At 40.9% G+C, this 15,055-nt stretch overlaps 1 protein-coding gene across 9 annotated transcripts in view; it reads left to right on the top strand.

Moving 5' to 3' along the window:
* Window positions 1-3,080: 3,080 nt before the first annotated feature.
* The window catches only part of ADCYAP1R1 (ADCYAP receptor type I), a 146,365-nt gene continuing 134,390 nt past the window's right edge, over window positions 3,081-15,055 (top strand). For 8 of the 9 annotated variants that reach the window (XM_040549741.1, XM_040549740.1, XM_040549739.1 and 5 more), the window contains exons 1-2: window positions 3,081-3,145; window positions 3,435-3,737. The gene's annotated coding sequence lies outside the window, so the exon portion shown is untranslated. Of the gene's footprint in view, window positions 3,146-3,434; window positions 3,738-3,930; window positions 4,422-15,055 lie in introns of those variants that run through there. The other variant, XM_040549734.1, reaches the window with a different exon arrangement.

Here is a 15,055-nt window from a genome sequence, read left to right as displayed (position 1 = left end):
TCCTTGCATAAGTAGCTGTTTTTTCCCCACTCTCTACCTCCACCAGATCTTGCCTTCAGGAGCTAGGAGGTATCTGACTGTTAGCAGTCTCCTAATTGGCAGGAAGTGACTGGGCAATATGCAGACCAGAACACTGCCCTGGGGTAGTTCTTATCCTTGTAGAGGAGAACAGGCCAACTGGGTGTGTCTCAGCAGTTGAGGCTTGTCAAACCTCATAACGAAAGAGTGATTTATCTCTTCAAACACTAGAAGCTTACATTGTGAGTGTCGACAAGCTGGGCTTGTGTTCGCAGTCTGTCTAATGTCAGTGGAGAGACACAGGCACATTTAGGACACAGTTCCTTTGAGCTGTTTTCAGTATTTCCCTGGGCTGAGATGGATCATGCCTTGTATTCCAGTAACTGCGTTAATAAGAACTGACTCTGATAAGAACGGAGGGGTGGTTGACCAGCTAAGACCTAGTTGTTCAATCAACTAAATCACCAGTGATTTCAAAATAAAATAAAAGGGTGAGGACCTTCCAACCATATCTTTAACCCAATCCCAGCAAATACTCTGGCAGCCAGCTTGCCAGTGTCTTGACCCTGTGTAGAATGACAGATGGAAGGCTGTCTAGGTCATTTAGCAGCACGTCACACTTTTCTCTCAGGAAGCCTTCTCCTGCCCCTGCCAGTCCCTCATGCTGGCCAAAATAATTGTTATCACGCTTCACACACACTTAAATAATGAAGAGCTATTTAATAGGCTGCTGGTGAGGGTAACAAACAAGCACTGTTTGCCTGAAAAAGACTAAATTGTTTTATCCTAAAGAAAATTATCCTTTTCAGAGAGCAAAGTTCTTAGACAGATTCCTGACTTCTCCTATAGGAAACCTGAAATGGGTATCAGCTGAGATCATCTAAGGCAGTCCAACTGAGGCTGGATACGGGCCACTAGATGATTCTTTTGGCCTGTTGCCCTTCTCCTGGGAAAGACAGGGAGCAGATGTTGTAGCAGCACATAATAATTGAACAGCTGGGAACCTTCTTCCATGTTTAGCATTCCAATGGGACATTTCATAGTGATGCTTCTGTTTTTTGATGTAGGGCTATCATAAATTTTGGAAGTTTTGAGGAGTCGTGGCAGCCGTTTTGTATTGTTTGGGGGAATTATTTATTTCTACAGGATGAACAGAGATGCTTTTATTGGGAAGAACATTTTGCTGTGGAGGTTACTTTGTCCTGCATCTTATCCTTTAGGATTCAGATAAAATGAGGTTTGCTGAGATCCTTCTGAGTAATAAATAGGTATCTACATCTGACTGAGTTACTTACTGTTGGATTTCTTTATGCTTTCTGGAAATCTAGCCTGGAGTCTTATCCTAGGTAGGCATTAAAGTAGGTGCAATAGATGGTATCCTAAAAGTGCTTCTCTCCCTTTAATGTCTATAAACAGTACACAGGGTGATTAAAGATTTTTTTTTCATATTCTTTTTTCCCTCATGTTTAGCAAAGCTACTAAAAGCTAAGAGATGTGGCTAGAGAAGTTGGTAAAACTGGAGAAGGAGAAAGCACAAAGGAAATATTTGAAAAGTCTGAATGATTATTTGGACTGCTCCGTGATGCTGAAATAAAAAACAGAGCCGAATGCACTCACAGTGTGTCTGTGCCTTCTTTTCTCAGGAGAAGGCCCTGATGCAGCCATGGGGCTGTTACTGTGATAAGGGACCAGGAGCAGTGCTGCCTCAGTCAGTGCTTCTGTTGTGGAGCTACATCCCCCTCAGGCCACAGGGACTATAACATACAAATAAGTAACTGGGCCAGGGATTTTCACACTGGACAGGTAATAGATTTAGTTGCTCTTTGGAATGCATTGCTTTGGTTTTCTTTTGCTTAATCTGGGCAAAGGGTAAAGGCAAGGAGGATATGAAATGAATTTACATTCTAAAGGAAATGGAAGATGGGAGATGCAGAAAGTGAAAGGGGAGTGATAAAAGATAAGCAGAGGGAAGGGTTTCCACACTGGGAACAGTGTTGGTATCCCAGGCATGAAATTTGGGTGTGATTGGAAGAACCTCATTAGCAGGCAGCACAGATCTCAGGGAATTTGGGGAGGGATGCAGGCATCCAGCATCTCCAGTTCCTGACATAGATCTGCGGGGCTTGAGATCATTACAGTTGACAGCAGTAAAAACAGTGTGGAACCAAGTGCTTTCATGGGATGCCCGAGTCTGGACAGGCTTTACTCTTGAGTGCTACTCTCTGTGGAAGGGAGCAGGGACTGGATGCTTTTGTGTCATTCCTTGCCAGGAGACACGTGCCACCCTGCTATTTTCCAGATGCACATCAGAAGAACCAGTTGGACATCCCTTCCCTTCTCATCGACCACCTCAGCCTTGTCTACAGCTCCATGCCCATTCCAGCAACAGGTACGACTCCTGCACTGCTGTTGTGGGCAGCTCGGTGCCATGAAGCTATAAGGCAGTGCAGGGCAGGACAGCTGCTGTTGTTCCTGTGCAGTCACTTCCTATCCTGGGTGTGTGTGGCTCTGCTGCAGGAGGGGAGGACATACTTTCCACCCGCTCACAGGGCTTGTCCTGGACACAGGCCACATGCCCATCTGCAAATACCATCTGCAAAATGCTGCTTCTAGGTGAAATTCCTGCTCCACTTTCCCTCAGGTCCCTTCCCTGCCAACTCCAGCTACTTTATCGCTTTTCTTTGCTATCAACTCTTCTGCAGCTCAGGGAGAAACTGCCTCCCCTCACCCTCCCTCCCACACCCCCTTTCCCATCCAGCAGCGATGCCATCCTCCCTCCCATCACCATGTTTTGCTGACCCAGTCGTGCCAATTGAAAATAAACAAATAAATGAATCAGTGGGGCAGCAGAGACGGTGCTCAGGGGACAGGGAGAAGGAGCAATTGGGGGAGGTAGGAAGAGAAAAAAAAACGGGTGGGGGAAAAAGTGTTTGATTTAAGAAACTTAATTTGAATAAACCCCTCCTTCCTCCGGTCCTCATTGGCTTCCTTCTTTCTCCTCCATATTAATGAACTAGCCAAGGAGAAGCGATTGGCTCCATATCCCCTTTCCTTTCCTCAGGCACTTGGGGGAGGAGGTGTTTGCATTTCTCCGCAGGACCAGCTCGCTTTGCAGAGCATTGTCTGGGTATGAGAATCACACAGACACACACACACACATACAGAAATACCGGGGCGAGCACACCACAGCCTTGACTTGCATGCAGAGCATCTGATCCAGCCTGAATCCCCTTCTCCTCCTTTGCTCCAACCCCCACTTCCCAAGCTAGAATAACCCCCCTTAAAAATAAAAATATAAATAAAAAGGGGGGAAAAAAAAAAAAGACACCAGGAAAAAAAAAAGTTTGCAACAAATCTCCTCCTTTTTTTTTTTTTTTTTTTTTTTTTTTTTTTTTTTTTTTTTTTTTTGGATTTAGCGATGGCAAATTCCTTCACGGCCAGGACCTGGCCCATCCCCTGAGCAAAGGCAGCCTGGACATGACCGGCAGGCGAGGGAGGAGGAATTTGGATTCCCTTCGGAGGCGCCGACCCCTCCTCCGGCCGGTAGGAGCGAGGCGGGGGGAGCCCGGCTCCGGCCGCTCAGTGTCCCCGCGGGCAGCCGGGGCTGGTCCCCTCCGTGTCCCCCCGCCTCTGGCTCCGAGCCCACCGGCACCCGCCCCGCCCCGGCACCCGGCGGGGATGCAGCACCTCCAGCACCGGGACGGATCCCTGCTGCAATGGTAAGTCCCTTCCTCCGACCGGGCAGCGGGATTCGGGCTCTGCCCCGCTTCGGCCCCAGCCCGGAGATGCTCCAGAGCCGCTGATTGCAGCCGGCGGGGGGATTAGGAACCGCCGGCTTGAATTGGAGTGACATTGATTTACCGGCTCTTCCCCCAGGTCCTGGGAATACTTTTGGGGGAAATTGCACGCAGGCTTTCAGCCTCCAGACACAACTGCAGGCTCCGAGGATGCGTCCGCGAGATAGATTTGTTGCTTGTCGAACAGATAAAGCTCCCTTTGCAAGTGGTGACAGGTTAACGTACTTGGTATGGGAATCACGTCTGATTTTAACACAATATGGCTGGTAAATAAAACCTGATTGCTAACAGACCCGGTGCTGCTGTTGGCATTTTCGAGCTCTAGGCTACCTTTGCAGTTCTGCATCTTCACCTGCCGCAGAAACTCTGATTCACCCTTCAACCAGTGCACCAGGACTCCTCTATTTTTCTGTGGGGCAGTAGTAGAAATTGCTGTTAATGTGCCTTTGACCTCTGCTTGCATGCCTCTGGGCACTTCTTATCAGTATTTGAACAGCTGGCTCTAATAATACCATCTTTATGTAGAGCACATCCTAAGTCAGAGGGATAGCACACAGGACAGACTTTTTGCCGCTATGCTGTGGTTTTAACATGTGAATGGTTCAGGTATGTATTGGAATCTGAAGAGTTTACTGTCAGGGAGAGAAAGATAATGCAGCATGGTGTTCAGGAGTGGGAAATGCATGAAAAAAAAAGAGAGAGATTTGTTTTGAGACATACCGGTGTCTATGGCGAGATGATCACTTACATAGAAGTACGTCTGGATGAACTCCCTGGAAGTCAGTGGTTTTCCTCTGTATCTAGTCTGCTGGTAAACAGAATCTGGCCTTTAGCTTGAAGCAGGTATTGGAGTAGCACCAGAGGTAATTATAAGAGTAACAAATAATAAGAACCAAAATGAATAAAGTGGCAAAGTGACCTGGTTCTTTCTTAGGGTATTATGGATTACCATCCGTCTTGTGTACGTTAATTACAGTGCATGTGTTGGACTGATATTGCAATATGCAGTGTAATTGAAGAAGATTTTTTTTCCCTCTGTCTCTTTTTAATCTCTTGGAGTCAACAAACAACAAATAGATTTTCATTTGATATTATTTTGGTACACTGCCATCTCACTTTTGTATTCTGTGTATGCAACACTGGTCAGGTACGGTGGGAAAATATTTCTATGGCTAGCATATGTTAATCAAAGTGAATGTATGATTGCTTAATATTACTGTCGAAGATAACAGGAAGGCAAAATCCTTAAAGTGTTGTTATTATAGCTATGGAGAAAGAATGCATTATACAAGCATCTTTACTTGGCTAATGCAAAACACGCTGGAGCTGTCTTGAACAAAGTTGTCCTAAAGGAAAGGTAAAGCAGTGCTGCTCTGATTTGATGAATAATTAAGGAATGTTATTCAGCACAATAACAGCAGTTGGATTAAAGTTGATATCTCTGCTTGTATCTTGGTTATAGCTCTGTGTTACAATTTATATATATATTTTTTCACATTTCTATATGCTGAGAGCAGTGGTGGCTGCTTTGTTGTTCATGCAGGACAGCTACAATCGATCTGTTATTGTAGTGGCAATCTATCTTGGACATCGCAGAGCAGAGGGTTTCTGTTGCTTTGTTTTCTCCAATCTAAGGCATGTGTGCAGTGACTGGAAGGATAACTATTGGCACTGAACAGACTCCAAGGTCATGGGGGGCTTCTCGGAACGCCAGAAGGAAAGCCAGTTGTCCCAATGTCTTTATCTTTAAACAGGGACTAGTTTTTGTGATTGCTCCGTGGCTCTAGCCTTCCATTGGGGTTCCTGCTAGAAAGCAAGAGGGCTTCTTCCTCCCTGTAGATTTAAGATGTCTGCTGTTCTCATGGTGGTGCCACAGCCGCCTGTAGCTCTCCAGATCTGCTGTTGTCAGTGTATATGTGAAGCTCATAAACACGAAGGCAGAAGCTTTGTTGTAGGATGCTACCAGGGAGAGAAAAACAGAGATCTCTGAGACTGTGGGCTGTGCTGTTGATCACGTTCAGACCTTTGTTCATTGCATCTCTCTTGATTTGGCTGACTGAGCCGGCATCCTGGAGATATTTTTTCTGGGGTTGAGTTCCATATGTGCCTACGCCTTTGATCAGTTGAGACCCATGTCCCCAGGCTGATTCATTTTAATATAGCAGATTTTGTTTTTCTTTCCTTCCTTCTGAGCACACTCGGTACAAACAGTCTAATTCTTGAATTAGCTCAGATTATCTTCTAATGAAACCCGAGTATGTGAGTTAAGAAGCACAGACAAAAAGTAAACTGAGGACAGGATCATACTGTAACTTATATGCAGAAATATCGCATCTTACAGTCGCTCCCAATTTAGTAGAGAAGAATCCTTTTTTTTTTTTTTTTTTTTTTCTTTTTTGATTCCATGATTCTCAGGAGATATAAACTGAGATCAGGATTTAGAAGTCAGTGGAGATACTGGATTTTATTTTGCTTGTCTCAGAAACTACAGCATCAATCTATAAGTCAGCACAGTATGTTTTTGCGTTGGTTTATGCTCCCTTGTTTCCATTCCCTGTTCTCCTCTCATGTCAGACATTCAACCATCCTGTATCACCTGTGAAGACAGCAAGTGCACAATTTCATACACATTGAACTCAACGGAATTTTTGGAGTGGGTCCTCCACACCACTGCAAAAGTGGAATAACTCCACTGAACGGGGTGTAAATGCTCCAGTGAGAAACTCTCTTTTTTCCTATACATGACTTCAGTCGTCTGTGCTGATAATACATGGGCAAGGATAGCTTTAGCATCACCCTGTGTCAGAGTACTCCTGCTAGCCAATATATACAGCATCCCTTGAGGAGGTACTTTTCCAGTTCCCTCTGTGCTGAACTTGTACTTGTCTTAAGAAATGCTTTGCATACAGAAAGGTATTTGGTTGTCTACAATCACTAACAAGTACTAGAGTTCATTTGTCTGTGGTGGCTGTTGAAACACTTTGTATTGTAGTTGAGTGGGCACAAATATATGAGAAAAAAGGCAGATTTGCAAAATGCTTTGCTGGTTGCTCCCCTCCCACCCCCCCACCCCCCACCCCCTTTGCTTTGCATATATTTTATTCTCTGACCACCTTTTGCTCTCTCAGTTTGTTGATCCACCTTCTTCGGCTTGAACTTTTATCTCCACAAGACAAACTAGGAAATCATGTAAAATAAGAAAGATTCTTTGAGTCCTGTTCACATAATTCACTTCAATATGTTGGTTGTATTCCCATGCAAGATGATGGGCTGTTCTGTAGAGTAGCCAGATTAATAATTTCAGGGTAGAACTTCTTAGGAGGCACTATATCATTACATTTCCTGAAGGAAAAGTACAAGCTTTGTCACACAGAACATTTAAAACTAACATAGCTGTTGTACTGGGGAATATTCCTTTGGAAAGAACCCTGCATAAATATACAGACCCAGTTGTGGGGACTCTTGTTTCCTGCTCTGATTCTATGCTACCGTTGAATTCAAATTCTCTTGACATAATTGTCCCATGAAATGAGCTGGTTTGCATTTGACATCAGAATTTATCTGCCCTGGAGATATCCTGATGATCTCATTCCTGCTCATTCAGGTGTAATGGTTGAATGGGTGAAGGTATAAGGGTGTATGGTAGGACTATGATCTGAAACAGCTCTGATTATTCATTTGGCAGATTTTTTTAAGATGTTTTAAAAGGTGTGAAAACCTCTACTTAAATTATATATATTTTTAACAAATTAAATTAAAAATTCTAGTTTGTATTAGTTTAACTTGTAATTCACCCTACAGGCAGCAGAAAAGCAAATAAATATTTATGTGGTTTAATTCTTCTTCTTCTACTTCTTAAAAATAGTTATAGCAACAACAATAAACAACAATAACAACAATATAAACTTCCGTTTATAACATGTTGGGAATTTTGAGGTCTATGAACTCCTTACTGAGCACAGAACATCACACTTCTGCCACATCTCTTTGAGGGTTTGTCTGTCTGCTGTTGAGGTATTTCACAAAAAGCCTTAATCACAATGGCTTTTGCACTCCATTACAGATTATTGGGTCACAATTGTTCAGGAGCTGCAAATGGAAGGATAATTATAGACTGTTATCTGTGATTTGTTGGGCCTGCTAAATGGAGCTGAGGGTTAAGGCATTTTAATCTGCATAGTGGGTTAATAGCTAAGATTTTTATTCCTCAGTTTCTCAGAATAAGGCAAATTGTGCTATTTCTTTTCTCTCCAAGGACAACATATTGCCCTATCTGATTCATTGGGAAATTGTAAGGAAATGTCTTGTTAAATAGAAACACGACAATATCATGTTCTTTTCTTTCAGGGGGTAGACATATCATAAATTCTGTCTCTGATGCAGAGAGGAGGTGTAAATTGCCCCACTCTCAAGGTGAATACTTGGCCTCAAGGGATCCCCTGCAAAACTGTCATTCATTTCATGTGGATGAAGGCTTTCTCTCAGAAGTGTCTGGCAGTCTGTGGTGACGTCCATCTACTCTCACTTAAGCATCTGAAAATTAGATGGTTACATCCAGGCTAATTCCAATCTCCTATATTATTATATAAGATGCATCATCTCATCCTGAAGATGAATAACTCTAGGGGGGGTTCTTGCAGCTACTGTCTTAGAGCTGCACATCCAAAATCTGAGATGAATTGTTCCACGATATCTCAGACATGTCCCTGTGAAGTGTAATCCGTCTCTTGCTCCCATCTTTGTTCAGGGGGGAAATGTATTGATCTTTTATTTATATATTTTTTGGTAATTATTATTTCTCTATATATTTTTGCTAGCTCATAGCAATGGCAGATCCTGAAAAATATTCAGTTTTCTGAAAAGCCCAAACCTGCTGTGGTGACCCTCACAGCTTCCTCACCCCCATCTTCCCTTTATCCAACTGGCGGTAGATGCAGACTGTCCCTGGCAGGTAGAATTCTAGCCGCATGTCCCAGGCAACACCTTTTCTATTTGCAGCTGGGATTTTTTTGGTTGTTTTTGTTTTTAATTCATTGATTGTTTTGGATCTCAGAGCCTTCTTTGGTGTATTGACACTTTCTGTCTTCAAAGCACATCCAATTAGTAGAAGGGATTTGCCAACTGAAGCTTGTATGTCATTTCGTGAACAGGTGGAGATGCATCAACACAGAGGAACATCCAGGATGGCTACATGATTTTCTGTAGGCAGATGCAAGCTCACTCTGACTGTTCTCTGAAACAGCCAGCAGCTTTGCAGTGCAACAAGCCTGATCTAAAATACCCTACTTGTGAATAGCTAGACTATGTGTTGCAAGTAGATGCAAATGAATGCTGATCAGACCTCTTTGGCTTAGGGTTGCCACCTTGTGAAAAATGTTCTGGCCATCTTGGGGCACATAACATGCTTAGGATTAGGAGACCTGAAAGCCAGCTATTTGCCATAAATCAATAGGTCAATGCTTTCTTATTATAATGCATCAATCCCGTCTTAAGCTAACATGCTCCAACTGTCTGTTGATAAATGAATTTAACTAACACCTTCCTCCATAACTATGGCCTTTAAAAATATTTACTGAAGTCCAAATAATGAAAATATATATATATACATGAACTTCTCACAGCACAATGATATGTAGACAAATTAAAGTTGCAGTACTAACAGATACTTCTCCACAGCAGAAATGCATCATATTTATTTGGAAAGGCAGTTTAAAATAGCTAAGATATCCTTAATTGTCAATTTATTTTCCAGGAATCATAAGTCTTTTTTAAATCATAACATTTCTATCTTTGCACTTACTTTAATTTTTTTTGGAAGTAAGTTTATAAAGGATTTTTTTTTTTTTTTTAGGGAAAATTAGAATGACATTCATGCTCTTAGGTAAAAAGTATTTCCTTTTAAAAAGTGATTTGTCATGATAGTGATATTTATATATGTATGTAAATTCGTAAAGAGATCTAAATTGAGCACCAAAAGCCATGTATGAACTTGGGGTTAGTACACGGTATGCTCATTTCTAAGATGTTAGACACACAACAAAACTTTCTCTCTTTGCATTGGCCTAGAAACACATTATATAAAGAAGCCAGCACAAGTGTATTATATAAAAGCCCAAGTTAAAGTTAGTAAAGTTACTCATTCCCTGTGTTTTAGAGAGCTGAATCTTTGGATTTCTTCCAACAGTTTTGTGCTCTAACTTAAGATGCAGGGGAGATGAGAGAGCATCAGAAATACCGCAGATGCTTAAGCTCATCATGACTAAGGCTGTGAATGTGTCACAGCTGTCACTGGAGCCTTGAATTCCACAATCCACACTCATTCATTCAAGTTGCATGAAGTTTGACGGCTTGGATGGTGTTTTTGTGCTAGTGAATGGGTTAGTTAACCAAGATGATTATGTACAGTGGGTGAACAGCTGGAATAAACTTCATTTGAGAGAATAGTGTGTGGTGGCTGCAGAAGGAGAGAAGAGCCATGAAAAGCCATTATTAGACATCTTGAAGCTGCTTCTCTCACCACTTGTCTCTGGACACTGATCTATATTCTCTAGCTTGTTGTTCTTGAATATGCTCTTTGTACCACAGCTGGGTAATGATGGTGATAGAAAGCTTTCAGAGACTACCAAAATCTGAATGTTACTCAGAAGAAGATATGAGTATCATAACCTTTTTGGTCCCCCTAGCAGCTGTAACCCTGACAGATTTTCACTTCTGGTGTTCAACTCACTTTTTCCTTTGCATGGAAGACCTGGTTTCTTTTGCTATGATAGTTTCTATAATACTAGCCAGAAATGGGATTGAGACGTAAAGATAGACATGATCAAGACATGTAAAGATAGGTATGTATTTTGAAGTGTCTACATGTATCAAAGTTAAGCTCCTGTTACAGCCAAAGGGGATTTAGGAAATGGTTCTGTCACGCACACAGAAGTGTCAAGTGCCATCTGAGGTCCCCTGGGGTATCTGACATCCTCTAGGGACAAGGAAGTGTGATGCTGACCTACTCCAGAACTTTTCCCTTCAGTATGAGGGCAGGTAAAATACCCTGGTACAATGGTGACACAAATATCAGTATTTAGTTTACTATTTCTGGCCAACACCCAGTCAATGCAAATAAATAGAGGTACGTACTACAGAGTGAACTCTGTAACTATTAAGCCTGAAAACTCTTGAATAAATGTCACTTAGATGTTTTAATCTGCAGTCCAAACCCTGCCCTGGGTTTCTGACCCCTTCTGGTGATTTAGAATGAGACTGATCTATTGTGGCCTTGGTGCTCTTACCACAAACATTAAGGGTACAGTTAATTTTCAAGCATTCTCACACAGGGCTTGGGAATGCCATTTGCTATTGCTACTTCAGAAGATCACAGTTAAGATGCTGTTCCACAAATGAATTGCTACATTGCTGGTGTCTCCACTTAGCTCCAGATTGCTCCTGGAATTATTTTTCCTGGGACATCACAGAAGCTGAAGTTGCCTTTCTCCAGATTTAACTGCCACAAGCAGCTCCTGGTCATCCTGTGACTGACTAATCCAAAAGGTGTTTTTCCCTCTATGTCATTTTCAGCCGAAGTATTACCATCCTGTGCTTCAGCCTTTAGAATGTGTCCTTGTACTGCTCACTAGTCCATGCTGGCTCTGTATTGCTACCTTAGCCTTTCCCCCTCATTCATGTAACTTTGATGCAAAAAGACCTTTGTGTTGAAGTTCCCCATCTCCTTAATGCTGATGAGTTTACTACATGGTTGTCTCAGTTTCTCCAGGCTCTCTCCTGTTTGGAATGGAGAATATAAGCTAAACACCTGCTTTGCTGAAGATTTCTATTGCTTTTTTTTGCTTTATTTTTTTTTCCCCCAGCAAGTTCTCTGTCTCCAGAAGACAGGGAGCTGTGTCCAAGGCTATTAAAGCAAAACATGACATATTTAAAGCAAAACACTTCAGAGCATCAAGCTTTAATATTATTCTGATCAGCCCAACTTCTTCAAGGTCTTCTGAAAGAAAAAACTCTCCCTGAGGGGGAAACTTTTTTAACTTTTCAAGAATTGTTTGAACTGTAGCTTCCTAATCTGGTAAAACAAGCCTCACATCATCCTAACAGAAAAAAAATAAAGGATTTTCCAGACTAAGAGCTTCCCTTTTGACTCTCTTGCCTTAACTTTTTTTTTTTTTCTCTTCCTGATAGAACATTAAGTTGACCACCTGTTTTCCTTTCCAGTGTCCCTACTAAATTAGAGCAATGAGGGCACAATTTAGCTACTCTCCCATATTGATTCTGAGACAAACCTCAATGGGTAGAAAATTCTAAGGCTATTATGCAGCAATTCCATGTGAACCACTAGTACATTATGCAATACAATAGATCTGACTCGTTGCCAAATGTATTCACAGCCACAGAAATTTAGTAAGTGAAATATCTTTAAGAATATGGATATGAAGGCAACAGTGTAATAGCTCAACCACACAACTTAGGTCAGATAATTTGTAGCACGTGGTTATATTCTTGAAAGTTGGAAAGGAATCTCACTTGAATGTTAACATGAGATCTATTTCTTTGCTATCTAGATGGTGAAATTCTTACCTGATATTCTGCCTAATGAACTGCCAGACCATGCCATACTCTATGTCACACATTGCAACATTACAATTTCAAAATTCTTTCATTTAAATCAGAAATTGTTTGAATTTTCAGACATTCATATAATCTTTTGTAACTTCAATTTTGCTTCTCTTATAATTACTTGTTCTATATGTAATATTTTTGTGTTTGGAGATTTCTATGTGGGAGTTAATGGCTGTTTGTCATATGCTGTCTTTATAGGCAGTGGAGTCACAAAGTAGGTTTCTAAGATTTTTCATGTTTTTTGAACATTTTTTTTCGTCTTAAGGCCAAAAAAAAAAAAAAAAAAAAAAGAGGGCATACTGTGAAAGGGCCAGGTAAGCCAAGCAAGACGATTTTAAAAGTCAAATGAGATCTACTAGCCAAATTCAAAAGAATATGCAGGCATTTCTCTCTGCCTGTCCAAGCTGATCCGTATCACTCTCTTTAGCAGCATGTTCTAACTTGCATTTTATAAATCGGTTTTGCGAGCTTTAAGCCAAAATATTACAGTTTGTGATTCATGGGCTGGTTCCAACCTGCAAAATATTTGTACAGTTTCTTTGGTGTCCTTGCCATTTTCAAAATGCATCACCCTTGTGCACTACTACTTCTATGCAACTCTGAAAAATGGCAAATTTTAGTGCCTCAGTATTTACATTTAGCCTGTAACAGGTAAAAGATCAGACCACAGGATATAGCTTGTACTACAGAAAACAATGTGCATTTGTATCAGTACTGGCAAAGATGAAGAAGACATACATGGAAATGGCTGAACCTATCTTGTTGCCTCCGAACACATAATGAGCTCCATCTTTCCTCAAAATGCATCTCAGTGCTTGCTTTCATGGCTCATGGAGCAACTTAGCTCAGAATGAATCCCATCACATTCCTACCTTGACTTCCAACATTTCTAAATACTATATTAAGATTTTTAGCATTTTTTTTTTTCTCAACTAAGATCAAGAAAGCTAAGAAAAATGACAGATATAAGAGAACATGAAGTAGGAAAAAAATAAAACGTTCTAAATTGAACTGGTACAACTGATGTCTCCTGAAGCCTCCTTCAGCAAAGAGCTGAAGCTCCTCCATACTCAGCAACCTGAAACTTTCTGATTTGCCAGCCCATTAGATAATCAAATGAGCAAAGGAGTAAACAATTATGCATTCCTTTGATTACTTTTTGCTCCCCCATGTGCCATGCTTGTTCAGGACCATTTTCACTATATGCTGTCTTTGTTCAGTTGGGATTCAGCCACGGGATTCAGTTGGGATTCACCATGACTTCAGCCAACATTAAGACAAGATCCATCTCAGACCTATACTTTCCTGTCTGGCTTTACAAAATGTTCTATATGATTCCACACCTTATTCTTTATCGTCTATATCAGCAGACTGCTGTCTTTAGTGACCCATAAGTAATAATAAAAATCAGGCTAAGTAGAGTGTGACTTATACTTTGTTCCACCTGTTGTTTTGAGTCTTCCCTTCTTAGTTTGTCATGAGCAGTTTTGGAAGAGTTCCTGTGTTTCGCAATGAGCTATGAGAAGGAACCAGCATCATTAATGTGAACAATGCTGAAATGTTTATCAAACAAAATTCTTCCTGCTTGTTGAAACTTGGCCTTACTACAAAACCACTGAATCAACAAGAGGTGACCCTGATTTCTTAACATCTCCTACTTAACATTCTACCATTATTTTAAAAATTATTTAAAAAAAAATAATTTAGTTGAATCAGTCCATATATTGAAATTCTTTGTTTATTTGTTAATTTCTTCAACATGCTGTTGCAATAGCAATGAGAGCACTATTGCAAAAGCTCAAAATCCTGCACAAGACATCTGGAGAGATTACCATTCAAACACATATCTACAAGTTATCCATATCTGAGACAGATCATAAGTATATAGGGTTCAGTTCCTTCCCTCCTTCCCTCCTTCCTTCCTCCCACAGGAATTTAAAATAAATCAGAACACCTCTGCCCCGAAAGAGCCTATTTTTTCTACTGTCCATTACAGGAGTCTGGGTTATCTGTAAACATCCACAAAGTGTATGCCTGAAGTTACTGGAGGGAAGCCCACTTTGATTTGCATAAAGATGTACAAAAAATTTGAAGGAAATCTAGCAGTTGAATGCAATTTCCCTGAGGTTTCTCCTAATGTTGCTATCACAACATTCTCTTCACTCTGAGAGTGTTTAGAAAACAAAGGCTTTCCAAGCCAAGGATGGGTCTACCATTCATTAGGCTTAATAGATACACAGTTAAAAAATAAATAAATAAATAAATAAATAAATGTAGATTTATAGAATTACAGAATTTAAGAGTGAATACTTACTTTTCTTCCCCCAGAGGATTTATTCAAAGTATTGTCATTATCCCAAACTGATATTTAATAAGGAATGATCTATGGAAAACTCACAACCTCAGAGCTCTTAAATCCCCAGAAAAGAAAAATATCATCCTTAAACTGTTATCAATTGGTTTTGCAATGTGTCTTTTTATGATATGTAACGACACAAATTTCTGTTGTCTTTTCAAGATAAAATAAATCTCCCTTGATGTGGAAGAAAGATGTGCCTTCAGTAAGATATGTTCAGCAGTGGTGCATTTGCTTGATTCAGCACTGGCATGAATAGCAA

Source organism: Cygnus olor, chromosome 2 (assembly GCF_009769625.2).
Source record: "Cygnus olor isolate bCygOlo1 chromosome 2, bCygOlo1.pri.v2, whole genome shotgun sequence".
NCBI classification, from domain to species: Eukaryota; Metazoa; Chordata; class Aves; order Anseriformes; family Anatidae; genus Cygnus; species Cygnus olor.
This window is presented reverse-complemented; position numbering and strand designations above follow the sequence as displayed.